General features: G+C 40.5%; 1 protein-coding gene across 1 annotated transcript in view; it reads left to right on the forward strand.

Annotated features, from left to right (window-relative positions):
- Positions 1-15,768, forward strand: part of KATNAL1 (katanin catalytic subunit A1 like 1) — a 130,641-nt gene that overhangs the window by 87,737 nt on the left and 27,136 nt on the right. The gene's annotated exons all lie outside the window — the stretch shown is intronic.

The raw sequence follows: 15,768 nt of genomic DNA on the forward strand, positions 1-15,768 counted from the left end.
GACTTGTTAATAAATAAAGGAAAACTAATAAGGTAGTGTCATTTATTCTTTTTATTTTACCATTCTCATGTCTTGATCAACCTTATTTCATGTATGTCTATAAATAACCTGGATACTGCTTTGTCACCGGCAGTGTGTAGGTTTTATACATTTGGAAGTTTGGCACAACAAATAGGGAATTAGTATAGAGGTTTTCTTCCTGTAAAAGGGCTTCCACTTGATTTTGTGCTCATAAAATGCACTTTCGTTTTACAACCTCTGAAATGACTAAATATTGCCCTTTGGAAAACCTGAATCTTTGCACTTGTTTTTTCCAGAGTCTACCTCAGTTAACCAGGCATAGTTTTAGGAGGAAATGAACTGAAACCATATTTAAATTCTGTTCATCATCTATGCAGATTTGTTTAAGTACTTCCTTCTTTCTCTTGCCCTCCTCCCCAACTACCTTTTTTTTTAATCTTGAATTTTTTATTTAAAATATTTGCCTTTGCAAAGCTATCTATTCCAAATTAAGCCTCTGTGAATGTCTGGATGATTCTTTCTCTTTTTGGTGTGGCTTCATTATTCAGATGTGTTTTGTTTCAAGGAGCAGTTTCAAACGTGACACCCATTCCCTTCTTTTCTCATAGCTTCATAAATGCAAACTAATGTGATAACAGTAAAAATCTTGGAATCTAACTATTCCTGTGTCTATTCTCTAAGAACCCATGTATTTTATGAAAACACACAAAAATGGGCACAGGTCTGTTCATGTGTTGGTACGGCAACAGGGAGTCGCCTTCAGTTACCATTGTGTGGATGGTTTCCAGCAGATAATTACATGCTAAGATGGTTTGTGTATGGTTAAGATTTTTGTTTCAGTGTCTGTCTCTCAGTATTTTGAATCTAATTCAAAGAAGATGACATTCCTAAATTGTATTTCTTAATGTTCGTTTTCTTACATTTTGTGCTGCTACTTTGCTAGTCTCATGAGCTTAGTTGTCTTTGTGCATAGGTTATGATTTGGTAATAAATTTCTAGAGTGTTGCTTGTTGGTGTTTTCTTTGTGGTCCCTATTTGATCTACACTTACTGCCACCAGTGAGAGTAACAAACCCCTCACTAGTAAAGAATGACTTTTCCCAGAGTTTCCCTTCTTAAAAAATCACATATTGTAAACCTGACCTCTTGTGTTTGCCATGCATTAAACTGATAATTTCAAGTTTGATGCAGGAAAGATAAGAGTGGCTTTTTAATTAATTCTAACGGGTTTAATAAATACCTTGCCTTATTTGTATAACACCTTTGCAAAATATATGTTCCATATGGTGAATTTTCCAGATGACTGTATCTTACTTTATGAATCTCCCAAAACTATTTTTTTAATTCATAGACTTTATTTTTTTGAGCAGTTTAGATTTACAGAAAAATTCAACAGTGAGGAGAGTTCTTCCTCCCTCCTCTGCTCCCCTCCACAAGGCTTCAAGCCCCTTTTATTAATATCTTGCTTTTGTGTAGTACACTTGTGATACTTGAATCACTACTGGTACATTATTATTACATTATTACTAAAGTACATAGTTTACATTAAGGTTCACTCTGTGTTGTACAGTTCAGTGGGTTTTGATAAAAGTACAATGTGGTATATCTGCCCTTACAGGATCATACAGAATAGTTCCGGTGCCCTAAAAATCCTCCTGGCTCTGAGTGATTTTTTTTTTTTTTTTTTAACACTGTCTCTGTAGTTTGCCATTTCCAGAATGTCATATAGTTGGAATCCTACAGTTACTTAACAATTTGCACTTAAGGTTCCTCCATGTCTTTTTGAGGCTTAATAGTTCATTTCTTTTTGTCTGTTACATGGATGTTCAAGTCTGTCTGAAGGACATCTTCGTTGCTTACAAGTTTTAGAAATTGCTATAAACTGCTGTAAATGTTCATGTGCAGTTTTTCGTGTGGACTTAAGTTTTCAACTCATTTGAGTAAATACTTAGGAGTGTGATTGCGGGAATATATGGCAAGAGTGTGTTTAATTTTGTAAGAAACTGCCAAACCGCATTCCACAGTGGCTGTACCATTTTGCATTCCCACCAGCAATGAATGAGTGTTCCTGTTGCCCCACATCCTCTCCAGCATTTGGTGTTGTCAGTGTTCTGATTTTGCCACTCTAATAAGTGTGTACTGGCATAACATTGCTGTTTTAATTTCCAGTTCTCTAATGACATGTTGAACATCTTTTCATATGCTTATCTATTTTTAGTTGGCTTTTATTGAAACCTTGCTAGACTGTATCATACTTGTTCTCTGACTTTGTAAAATAGAGAATTTGAGCTTAACCTTTTCTTTGTGATTCAGAGTTATCCTTAAGATATGCTACCCTCCGCAGCTAGTGGGGGTGGGGGGTGGGAGGGTAGGCAGCAGGGCTTTTCTGCCTGTCGCTAAATGGTCTTTGAGTTTTGGTGTTTGCTCTAATAGCATTTTTACTCTTCTGTTATCAGGTTGACAACCTTTATTCCTCTTCCAGTTCCTATCTCCAGTCTGTAGTGAACCTAGTGAAACAGTCATTAAACGGCTTGTTAGAATTATGGGTAAATTAGGAGTATAGCCATTTGGGGATGAGGAGTAGTAGGGAGCTGCTCAGTCTTAGAGCTTTAGAGCTTTGTGTCATTTCTCTAGACTATGGCCTTTTTAGCTTTATCTTTGGTTCCCAGAAGTGTTCCTGGTAGACCCAAGTGTGAAGTAGATGTTTATGCTTGATTATATTGTCATGTTCGTCGTATGATATTTATAGCCAGAAAGCACCTAACATCAATTTCATTCCACGGCCCTGCCCTTCTTGCTGTGACCATTACTGAGGATTTGATCTGTTAAAGCCTATCAAGGAAAAGAATTAGGTAAGTGGGACAAAAATAGGAAACATTTGTGGCGAGAGCCTTCCCACTCACTCCAGTCCTTGCCACTTTCTCCAGTGCTGTCTGGTGATGTGGTGTGGTGACTGGCTCGTATGGTGGAGCATACTTGATGTTGGAGTGTTTGCCCAGGGATGTAGTTGGAAACTGTGAGGGCAGGCATAAGCATCGCTTGGCCAGTGTCAGCTGCTGCCTTGCTAATGGGTAGGCAGAGAGGGCAAGCGTGGGCTCTCATCAGGCTCGGGTTCTGGAGGCTAGGGCCAGTGTGCTTTCCTCCCTCCCTGGCTGGACGTGACCTCAGGCTGCTGCAGCTGGCCGGGACAGATACAGGGATTCCCCCAGGATGTGTCCAGCTCCTTCCTCACCACTGCTGCTCCTGCCACACCAGGACACATGGGAAAGGAATCAAGGGAGAAGAGCAGTGTGTTCGGTGGCTACTTCCTATCCTCTTTATGATCAGAAAAGTTTATGGCCAACTCTTCTCTAGTTTTGATTTTTCTAAGGTCATCTCTGGACCTTTCATGTAAGTTTTGAGAGGTGTTCAGCAGCAACCCAGGACAAATGAAATTGGGAGCAAATGACATGTGCAGTCCTCTTATCTTACAGGTGAAAGACCCGAATCCAGGGAAATTTTATGTGTTTTCAAGATCACATTTTGAACTGGGAGATAAGACTTGTATCTATTTTTGATCTTGAAGAATGCTGCAGATAAGCTTTAAAGAAAGTAAACCAGACAGCAAAAATGTTTCTTAAGGACCCTTAAGCCTCTCAAGCATGATGCCAATACAGCCTATTCACCCAAGTTAGTGATAGTTGATAAGAAATATAAGATAAATTGATGTCATTGTTGGAACTAACATTTATAATGTTTGCTATGCATTAAATACCTTTATTGCTTTTTAAAATCTGTACATTAGCTATAAGATATACCATTACTCTTTTTGCAGAAGAGGAAACAGGTTTATAGAGTGACTTGCTCTAGTCATTTGGCCCCTAAGAAGTGGAAGAAGGAATGGAATTAGGCCAGTTTAGTTCCAGAGCCTATTTCTTTGTTTGCTGTATTCCAAGATTACTTTCAACAATGTAAACGCAAAAGTACTCAATTCTCGAAATAAATGTTATATTCACTCACTTTTCTGAGGTTATTAATCATTCCTACCTTCTCTTTCCTATAATGCTTTTTTTTGAAAGATTTATTTATTTACTTTAGAGAGAAAGAGAGTGGGGGAGGGGCAGAGGGAGAGCGAGAGAACCCCCCCCCCAAGCAAACTCCCCACTGAGCATGGACCCTGATGTGGGGCTCCATCCCAGGACCCTGAGATCATGACCTGAGCTGAAACCAAGAACCAGCTGCTCAACTGACTGAGCCACCCAGGCGCCCCTCTTGTAATGCTTTTTTTACCAGGAGACTTGTAGGCTCTTGTGGGATTAAAATGAATTGGGGAATGTCACTCAGAGCTGTATCAGAGTGTAAATATACACCTACTTGTTTTGCAGGACAGACTTTATTATATGAACCAGTCATTCTGAAAGTTTCCATAAATTGTATTTAGACCACCAGCTTAAGCGACATAAAGCTCTATCAGTTATTTTTATTAAGATCCCCGACAGTGTTCTGCCCACTGGATGACAGCTCAAGTCATTAGCTGTATCTATGGTCATTGTCAATTACCAGGAGAGCCATCCCCGTGTGCTTGGCCCCGGGCTCATTGTCTGTATTAGAAGCGCTACCCCAGAGCTAAGTTTAGTTCTGAATGTTCAAAATGCTTTCAATTAGCACATCTTGAATAACTTTTTTAGACAAATAACTAATCATGGTATGACTACTGTATTACAGAACATAAATCCTAAAACTATAGTGTTAGTAATTATTATGTAATTAGAGATGGATGAATCAAGCTTCGTTTGCAATTTGTAAAATACCTCAAGCTATTTTTCAAACATTTTGAAATATGTTTTGTAACATTTCTCAAATGTACTTTACCAAGCATATTTCCTCTAATTTTTAAACCCTTGTGTATTTTAAGGAATATTTAATCCATATGTTTCTGATTCATTTGCACTTAACTCATCAAAGTTATTTTTTAAGAACAATTTGGTTTCCAAGCAGCCTTAGGAACCCTTGTCATGAATTCCATCAGCCTTTTCTTTAAAAGCCTTTTCCCCAATCTAAACTTTTTTTCCTTCAAAGATGAATGTGGATGAAATATTTCAGTTCAGTTTACAATGCAGAGCCCATATTTCAAAATCTAAGCTAGTTCTGAATTTACTGTAATAAGTTATTCTGCTTTTACTGAAAGAACTTGCTTCATTTGTTTCTCTTCAAAGCAGGTCTCTGCAAAGAGCTTGTAATAAATAACACTGTGCTCTCTTGAAAACACAGTGCCCTGATGTTTTCTGTACTGCCTTCCCAAATTCATAGCACCGGTGACAAATGTGGGTCGATCAGACATCAAACGAAATAAACTATTTGGGGGGATCCATCACATACATGATGAATATGCATACATATTCAGATATACATATATACATTCATAAAAGGCTTAAATTCTTATAGATTATCTTTCTTGTTTTTACCTGTGCTTACAAATTCTAGTAAGACATTACTGTATTCTGGATTAAATTAATAATTTATTGGGAAACGACTGTAATTGTTCTCATCTCTCTTCAGAAATGTTTCTCACCTGAGATTTAGTTCAGCAGGTTTGTGTTGCCTAGCAGTCGGTCTACCGGCACAGCTTTTTGTGCAGTTTTAATTCAGCGGGGTGATTGTATGAAATCTTCCTAGAACAAGTAAGGTCATTGCACTGAAGGTAAAAGGAAATACGTTGCCAGCTAATTGGACAGCATGTCATACACCAGAATGACTCTGGAAGAGATTTGCTAAAACATAGCAACAAAGGAATGGAGGTTGCTCAAGGCAGCTAGAAGCTGCATTCACAAATACATGAAAAGAAAGGCACCATTTTCTTGGGTTCTCATTAGAGAATTGTGTGCAATACATATTTGCTAATCACAAGAAATAACCTCTTTAGTTCCTGTTCTTCGTGGAGACCATCATTTTTTCCCTGAATTGTTTAATGTGGGATGAAAACAAAACATCTTTTATGTATTTTCAAGGCATACTGATTTCTATACATTTCGCTAGTTTGTGCTGTGCATGAACTCTTAATATTTTAGGAAAAATTTTTATGATCGATGAATTCCTTTTAAGAATTAACACCTAATTTTTTTTTAATTCAAGCCAAAATGAAAAACCTCTTGCATGAGAGGATGCTTTTACCTTTTACCTTCTATTTTTCCATATGACATTTATTTTACTTTACAAAGGAAATATGCTTACAAGATTTTTAAGGTAGTTTTAGAAAAGAATATTTATAGAAATCAAGTCAGCGCCTGCTCTTCTGTCGCCCAAAAGCCCTTGGCCTATAAGTCAGTCATGACTCCATTTTGTTTGACCAGAATTGTGCCAGTCATTGTCACTGGTAACCTGGAACAGTGTTTTGCAAACTTCTGTGATGATTCCTCTCCATCAATAAGATATTTGGGAGTTTTCCACTCTGACTATATTGGTAGTTTGCAGAATATTTGTAACTTACAGTAGTATTTATGTAAATTATAACCATAATCACACAGTTAGAAAATCAGAGACTGTAAATATGAAAAAACTGACAAAATAATTTTATTGGTACAAAATGCCCTCTAAAAATTATGAAGAATATTTGTACTGAGAGCCATGAGATTAAATATACTCTGTTCTCTTTTTAAACCGTGGACTCACTGGGTACAGTGATTCAGTGTATTTCAGTGCTTAATTTCATGACTGTTGTGGTGAAGAAGTTACTTCACAAAAATGTATAGATCAAGTGGAAGAAAGAAATCATTGGCTGCAATTATAAGTCAGGAGCTCCATTAAAAATGATTAAAAAATCATGCTTACTAATTATGCGGAAGTTTTCATTTACCTTTGGCTAACCCTGTGAACTGCTTCATTTGGAAGGTTTTTAAAGAAATAGGAAATTTATTTCAAGGTTAAGTTGCAGATATTAGAGTTTTTAGTAAGAAACTCACTGTTTTTGGCAACAAAATCTTGGAACAGTGGAAACACCTACGGAAGGTCAGGGACTGGGTCTTCCGCCGGCCTGCCTCCCTGACCTGCAGGTACCCAGGAATTCTAGTTCCCAATCAGTCCCACCGACGGTTTTCCTGATTCTACTCAGTCTGGGCATGATTGTCCTTGAATGCCTTGGGACAAGTGTAATTCCTGTTGTGAGTTTTCCTCTTCTCAGCCTTAAAGTAATTCCTGACTTGTAGATACGATGTGAATGCCACTGTCCATTTCTTCTTTTTCACTTGTCAGGGATCCCTGTGCCGATGTCCACAACTGTTTCTGAGGCTTCTGTTAAAACCTTCCCCTGGCAGACGCGCCCGTTGTTGCCCTTTTCTTTTCATCCGCTCGGGGCCACTGCTCCTGGCTGGCCTCTCCTTGCTCATGGAGGAGGAGAAGGACTCTTCAGTTAAATGTGAACGGAACTGTTGAAGGGAGAAGCAAGAGTCAAGCAGAGATCCTTAGTTACTAACAGGAAAGTGTTAATTTATGGCCTGAGAGGCAGACTAGAAGGGAAACTCGAGGAAAGAGGATATGGAGTTTTCAAAGGAAAAGAATCCTCATGTATTCCGTGACTAGGCGAAGAGTGCCACGAACCACAAATGTTAGGCTTATTTGCACTGTGTGTACTCTGGTCAAAGCCTCACTCCGGCTGTGTGGCTAGAGATCTGTCAGCCGTTTACACAAGGGGTCTGTTGTTTGGATCATGAGAGGCGTTACAGCATAGTGAGAACGTCAACTCTGGCGCCAGAAACCTGGGTTCTAGCCCCACCTCCACCACTTCCAAACTGTGTGACCATGGGCAGGCTACTTATCCTCTCTGCGCCTCTGTTATCCCACCTGAAAACAGAGTGGTAATAAGACAGGACCACTGGGGAGATGAAATGAGATCCTGAATGTCAAGTGTGTATCAGTTTCCGGCACTGCAGTAAATCCTCGGTAAATGTGTGCTAAGCTGGTACACGACAGGCTTTCCCAGAGTCAGTTGCTGAATATTAAGGATTGCTGCAAATCTTCTAACCATCGATAGCTTGGAATTGGCCTCAGTGGGTGTATTTATACCACGGAAATCAGCAAAACACTACCTGTCGAGGCTTCCTGTGCACACCCCCTTAGAGAGCCAGTTTACCAGCACAGCACTGGTTAGCTATTTTTGCTTTGTGTGAGATTTTTCTTTTTTGTCTATAAGTAAAGCAGCCCTGGATGCCTAGTCTAGCTCTTTGTCAATCCTTCTGAAATAAGTAGATGCAATGGTGAATAATATTCCTAACCCTTGCCAGTCATAATGAATAGGGTCAGATTGATTTGCATTGAGCCATTTTTGACTCGGGGTGAATGGCTGTTTGGGGTCTGCCAAAATTAGGGCCACTCTCTTTTCTGAGCTAGACTTTACTCCAGTACTTTTATTTCAGTGTAGGAGAAATCTGAGGACACCAGAAATAGACCAAAGTGTTGCACTACCCTTTTATTCCCTGATGAATACAGCCTGAGCTCTATCTAGGCAATGCCTATGCTGCTTTCAGTGTTTCGCCGAAAGTGAGGATTCTTTAATTGTCCAAAAGGTTCTGAACCCCAGAATTGGCATGGCCTACCTAGTGGTTGTAGACATGTGTACATAGAAGTGTTTTGCCCTAGGCATTTGTGAGAAATGTTTGGCTATTTTCTAGCAAATGTGGTAGGGGCAAGAGGAAGAGAGGGTTCTGTTCTCACTTCTTTTAATACCTTTCCTGATCCAAAAACTGGAGTTTAGTGGTAGCACCCAATTAGAACTCTCTTGCCTCAGTTAGCACAAGATCATATATTTCTCCCTATTTACAATAGAAACAGAAAAGCAAACATGATTTCTCAACAAAGAGGCTCTTTATATTGGGAGTTTACAAGCTACATGCTGTTTTTCTAATTGTAAATACATACACACCTTTCTAGAGGATCACACAGATCCTTGTGTACCTTGCTTAAGAATCACAGACTGGAGTTATAGTTTGTTAGCCCCACTTGCTTTTCCCAAGGAGGAAAAAGTGTTACATGATGTCAGAGGGTCTCAGGTTCCATAGAGCGGAACTTTCCAAGGTTTTCCATGTAAGGAGGTTTTCTATGCAATGCATGAGGGATTATGCAGGAAGGGGGTCTGGAGGATCTAGCCAGGACTTATTTTTTCATCTATTCTAACTTGAATCTTATACAGATTATTTATGTAGGTCTGTTTAGACCTTTATTAAGTCATTCAACTTACTGAATGCCCAGCAGATTCTAGATAGAAACCCTGCTTTAAGGAACTTGTCCTGCTAGAGAAAGCCTGGAAACACACCATCACACAATACTATGCATCGGTAACGGTGAGTATGTGACTGAGAAGTGGTGTGGAGGTAAAGGACAAGGAAGGCTTCACAAAGGACGTGATGTCAGCCATGTTCTGAAGCATGAAGAGGAGTTTGGCAGGTGGCAAGGGAAGGAACACTAATCCAGGTAGAGATAGCCATCATCTCCTTCCTGGTGACTTGTATCCGAGTGACGGTTGCCTTTTATTAGAGCAAGTTCTTTAACACCTCTGTTTCCTCACTACGTGGTGAGCTCTGTGAGGGTAGGGAGCAGTGTAATCGTTGCTTCCTGTACTTTGTATGTTGTAGGTTCTCACACCCCCAGTGGGCAAGGAGAATCTGTAATCATAAAAGAAGGTCTCCTTTCTTCATTGTGACCCTGTAAGCAAAACCGTTCTGAGGAACACTGATGTGAAGAAACATGTTCACTGCAGGATGATGGCAAAGCTTGGATTTGAAATTCGCTCCTAAGCAGAAAGCCTAGAGCAAAATTGGGTGTCTAGTCTATGGACATGGTCTAAATAAACACAAATTTCATTTTCTTTTATTTCCATGTCATTTCAAGGCACCTTATTATGATTCCTGGTTATTGTGTTGTTGATAAACTGCTTTGCCTGCGTTCTCTACTGGGATGGTGGCTGCCCTGGCCGAAGCTGGCCCTGGAGACCCAGCAACAGCGCTCCTCTCAGTGGTTTGATCCATATGTGCCATGGGTCATGACACAGCTCTGTGATCACAGTACCTTCCCAGTGCTACAGAACTCCCCCCTTGTTTTTCCACGTTCACATGCAGTCCGTTAGTCCATCTTGGAGTTGTCTGTAGCACAGAATTTTTTTCCACGTATGAACCAAGCCTACTTTGTAAATCAAAAGGCACTTCTTAATTTGCAGTTGTATATTAAATTCACACATTTCAGATTGAAATTCGCACACAATCTATTTTGCATTACTCACACTTAATAGTAATTTCTTTTGGCTATTGCCCTCAGGCTATATAGGAATGAAAAAAACTAGACTTGAGCTCTGTATTTTGACTATGTTCACAGATTGTAAATCTAATTCTGATTTTTTTTCCCTCTTAAAGTAACATACACATTACTTTCTGGACAAAGTCTGATTAAGTAGGGACAGGTTTGCCTTATAATCATGTTCATTTTACCTAAATTATGCTGTCAGTTCATTTGGAAAATTCACCTGTTTTTCTGCCCTAATTTGCTGCATCAAGTTGATGTGTGCCACTAAATAGATATGATAGTCACCTGTGAAATGGTGAGGAAAATTATGTCCAGATTCGATAATGCTTAAAGATTGACCTATTTCAGAATTGGAAGGGACCTTACAGATCGTTGAATCCAGTGTTTCTAGTACTGAGCTAGAGGATCCATTTGTTCTTTGAGAAATTTTTAAATACTGTGTTTTCATTAGATGAACAACCACAAAAAAATATAAGCACAGACCTCTCTGAAGGGGGAACTACCACTGAAATTTCAAAGGTTACGTGACTTGGCTCCAGGATCAAGTTTTCCTGTAGACCTAAAGGAATTTAGTAATCAGGCAGTAGCCTGGGGCCTCTGGATGGTGAAACCAGGATCTATCTTCATCACATTGGACTCCAATTAGATACATGGTGAATTGAGGGCATAGCCATGATGGCAGTATCATGCCATCCCCAAATTCCTGTAGGAGGCAGCTGGCATTACATATTTGAATTGTTTTATATTTCTGGCATCCCTGGTGCTATCTGAATTATAAGGCTGCTGTGTCCAGGAGCTTCTATTCTAAGAGTACATGATAGCCAAGCAATCCTTGTCATTCTTTGAGTCTTTATCAGGTATGGCCAGTGGTGGGTGATGGATCAGTATTTCTTATTCACATAGCTATGTCATCTGCAGCTCTTCTTTGGCTGTGATTCTGCTCCCTACATTATCTTCATTTTGAGATCAATGATGCCTTCAGTAACCGCCCCCACCCCCATCCTCATGACATAGGGGAAAGAGCAAGAGGGCTCAGAAGAATTCAAAAGTTCTTAACTTCAGGTGGTGCATGCATTACTTCTGTGTTCCATTGGTAAGGCAAGTCACATGGACAAAGCCATTGTCAGTGAAACTGGCAAATAGTCTCTCTATAAGGTGTCACATGGCAGTAGGTGGAGATGTATAGTCCTCTTCCAGGGAGGGGGTTGAATAATTGGCAACAATAATATACTCTACCACTGGTGACGTCCATCCACCCATGCAACGGTCCACCTCACAGTTACTCATCATGCTGGGTGACTGGACTATTCAATTTGGCTTCCTGTTTTTAATTCTCATTTTTTTCTTATTTGGAAGTTTTGGAATTGGGAAGCCAGACAGCTTTAGGGCCGAGTGGACGTTGAGAGACCTTGTCTTGTGCTCTTATTTTTCTTGTCGAGGAACTGAGGCCTACTGAGGTGATTTGCCCAAGATCACATGGCAAGACTTCACTACAGCACTCTCTTCACAACATCCACTCGTGAAAAATGTTAGACGGGAATTGCTGCTTTGCTAATTGTAAAGGAAACGGCTTTATTGTTCCTGAAATCATATCCCATCCGAGAGACCAAGAAATGAAACAGATCCTGAGTGGTCAATCCTGGAATGAAAACTGACTCAATTTTCTATCATTTTCTTTCCAGCCACCTTGTGTCAGAGGCAACCTATTTAAATTTATTATGTAGCCTCAACAGAGCACCAGGAGTTGTTCAGTACTATAGTAAGTCACAGTTCCTGCCAAGGCAAATCGTGTCTCTATTTTATAAATAGTCTGCACCCTGTGCTTATTTGATTAAAAATAAAACTTGTATGTAGTATGCGGTATGTTTGCTTCGAGCCTTTGTGCGGGGGAACAGTAGGTGGATGACTCCTGATGCTGGAGACATGAAACGGGGCGAGCTGTGCAGTGGGTATTCCGTGGGCTCCTAATGTCCTCGTGGTGCTCAACTGGTAAAAATAACCCAGCACTGCCTGTGGGAAATGTGGATGACTTTTCTTCAGCCACTGAGTTTCCCAGCACCCCACTTCTGTTCTTCAGAGATTTCACATTCCCAGGGCAATGACCAATGAAAAAGTGATAAAATAAATGGAAATGACTGGAAGAGCTCCCGAGCAGAGGACTGCAGTTGGGAGACAACAAGAGGCAAAATAGATGCTCCCATCCTTGGGGGATGGGATGGTTATGGGGGAGACGGAAGTGCTTATTTCACGAGAGGTAGACAAATAAGAATGAAAAGGAGAGCACGTGGGATGACGGCTTGCGTGCGCCAGTGAGCCTTTCGTGTACAGGGTACTCCTTTCCCTGAGGGGAAGCTCGCAGATCAGCACCTCTAGGTTCATGACTGTACAAATCTTGGTCAGCCGTTCTAAAATCTCCTAGAGCTGTGACCAAAACACTTCAAATGTGTTTGCCTTTGTCGGCAACTTAGCACAGGTCACAAAGCGCCGGGTGTAGCTAGTAGAGCTTCAGCACGGTGGAGGTTAAATGGCATGGAGGGTAGAAAGAGCACGCCCTCCTCGACCACACAGTTTCCACCTGTAGCCATATTAACAGTGGAGGGGAAGAGGGACGGACCTACCAAAAGGGAGTTAATTGGAAACTGCTCTGGCATGTGGAGACTGGAGGCAAGAGTAATCTGATTAGATTTTGAAAAGGCCCATTTCTGTTTTTTCTCTTTCTTTCACCTCCTACCACATTTTATCCCTGTGAATCAAGCGCCCAGTTCTCTTGGGTTTTCTAAAACCTCATGTTTTGGCATCCCACTCAGCCTGTTCCATATTGCGTCAAAACAATCACCCCATCCTCCATGTCAGTCAGAGTGCCCTTTTCCTAGGTGGTAGGTGGTGGGAAAGCAATCTGACTGCATTTTATTACACGTATTGACATTGTGGCACTTGGTGTAATTTACTTCTTCAGCTTGCTTTCCTCGGGCTTTCCTTTCTTTGGCTGCAATTCTGAATCACCCATAGGTATAAAACTTATATACATCAAAGTTCTAGATAATCGATTAGGATGATTGTCAGAACCATTTGGGGAGCTTTTAAAAATACACACGCCTATACGCCTTCCCTTGAGATCCTGATTTTGCGGGCTTTGGAGTGATCTAGGTGTCTGAATTTTTAAAAAACTTCCTGGATGATTTTAATTGAATTGTCAATTTCTTTGCTTCCCTGGTAAGGAACTCTTGCATAGGAAAGTCTGCTTTTCTCTTGTTGCTTGCCATTCTTGAGGGAGGCACTATCTTTCACCTTAGTATCTTAGTAGTCCACCTAGAATCAGCTTTGGTTGATTTTAGTTGATTTTGATTTTTAAAATTCTTTGGTTTCTTTTCGAAGAACCAAACAGATATTCTTAGACTCTCTTCTCCTTGCCCAAATTCCTAGCTCGTAAATTCAGCCACCTCCAGGGATTGGAAACACTACAGTGCTTGGAATTGCTTGATTTAAAGAAGGGCAAAACCCACTCTTACATCTGATCTTACTAGATGGTCCTAATTCCCTTCCCCTTTTCCCTTCTTCCTTTTTTAGGACCTCTCTTTACCTACCTCTCACCCCAGGGGTTTTTTACTGGGTAAGAAAGTATTTTCTTTCTTATGAAAGAAAGAAATACTGGGTATTTCAATTGTGAATGTCTTATCACTCTTATTTTATTACCACTTGGCATAATCATGGCTCTGCATTTTATTAAAATGTATTAGATTTGCTTTGTTTTAAGTTTTATTTAATGCTAACACTGAACTGTGTTTATGTGTTGCTGTGACACCATGTCTGTCTACTCAAAAATTAATAAAACAAAATGGGACAGTTGTCTGGTAACATTTCATTTGTGTTTGACTGACAGTTGGCACCATTGCAACAAAACCCGAGTGTGAACAACAAGCCTGAGTGTACTAGGCTGGCTAGAGCCAGATTTTAAAGCAATTGCGATCTCCCCAACCTCTACCAAGGTAGAGGGGTGTGTGTGTGTGTGTGTGTGTGTGTTTGTATGCGCCTTTGGGGGTGGAAGAGGGATCTTTGCCAAGACTTTTGGCAACATCTCCAACCATGTCCTTATGGACAAGGTAGAGCAATGTAACCTGAATGATAGTTACATGGGTTCTTGGCTAATAGAATGACTATATCAAAGGGCATTAATTAGTAGATCTGTGCTGGACTGGAAAGAAGGCTTAAGATCATGCCAAAGGACCTTGCACATGACCCTGTTATCCAAGTGTTTTGGTAGAAGGTGAAGATGAAGATATCAAATTTCTAGATGGCCCAAAGCTGGGAAGGACAGATTATATTGAAGATTATTGAAACACCATTTTAAAAAGAGCTCAGTAGGTGGAAGGAAGAGCTGGAATGAGCAAAATGAAATGTAAGGAAATGAAATGAGGTAGAAACAGATGTAAAATCCTATATTTAATCAATTGCTTGTTGCACAACTTAGGAAGACCTGGTATAAGGGTCACTACATGACAAAGGCCTTTGCCAGTATGTGTTACTTGAGGGGGTTCCAACTTCCCAGAAGTTTGTCATGAGGCCCCTAGAGGACCTTCAGGCAGGTCAGTGGATCTGGGATCTCTTGAGGGCTTCGGTCATCTAAGCTAGTGAGAAAAATCTTGGAACCGTTCATCCACACCCACCCAATAATCCACCACTCACAGTACTTTGTACCTCGCTCCGTACTGTTCACGGTGCATTACAGTTAAGTTCTTGCACATCTGTCTTGGCTTCTTAAACTTCAGGGGAAGGACCATGGTTTACCCCATTCCAAGTTCCCAGGGCCAAATGCCTGACACAGACACAGACTGGGGAGCCCAGGGAGTCCCCACAGGCAGGGATTTTTGTCCGTTTGTTTTGTTCACTGCTGTATCCACGGGACTCAGAACAATGCTTGGCATAAGGTAGGACTCAGTACGTATTTAATGGAAGAATGAATGACACACAGATGTTCAGTAATGCTTAGCCTTTCATTCTCAGTGTGGTTGTGGCATGGCCTGTTAGTAAGTCATTACTTGGCTATTCTAAAACCCTCAGGAGCCTCACATCCTTTTGCTTTTGCTTCTCAGTTCTTAGTCTATTCCCATCTCTGAGTACATGGGGCGTTTACTTAGAAAAGCCCAGCTAGGGCAAAAAAGTCTGATGATTCTTTGAAAAGGTATACTCCAGATGTAATGACTTCATCATTGGCAGGAAGTTAAGTGCACAGGGTGAAGTCAGATGGATCTGGGTTCACGTTCTATCTTGGACAGCTTATTTAAGAGATTTATGACTTTGGTATAAAATCTCCTATTTTCTTGAAGCCTTGGTTTTTTCTTCTAAAAGGGTAGATACTATATGTATAACACAAAGTACCATCTCAGTAAATGTCACTATTATTGTTACTATTTCACCAAGGCCTTGGGCTCAAGTAGGAGCCATGAGTAGAGAGGGAGAAAACTCTAGGAAGAATCAAGGAAAA

Source organism: Zalophus californianus, chromosome 3 (genome assembly GCF_009762305.2).
Source record: "Zalophus californianus isolate mZalCal1 chromosome 3, mZalCal1.pri.v2, whole genome shotgun sequence".
In the NCBI taxonomy this organism is placed as follows: Eukaryota; Metazoa; Chordata; class Mammalia; order Carnivora; family Otariidae; genus Zalophus; species Zalophus californianus.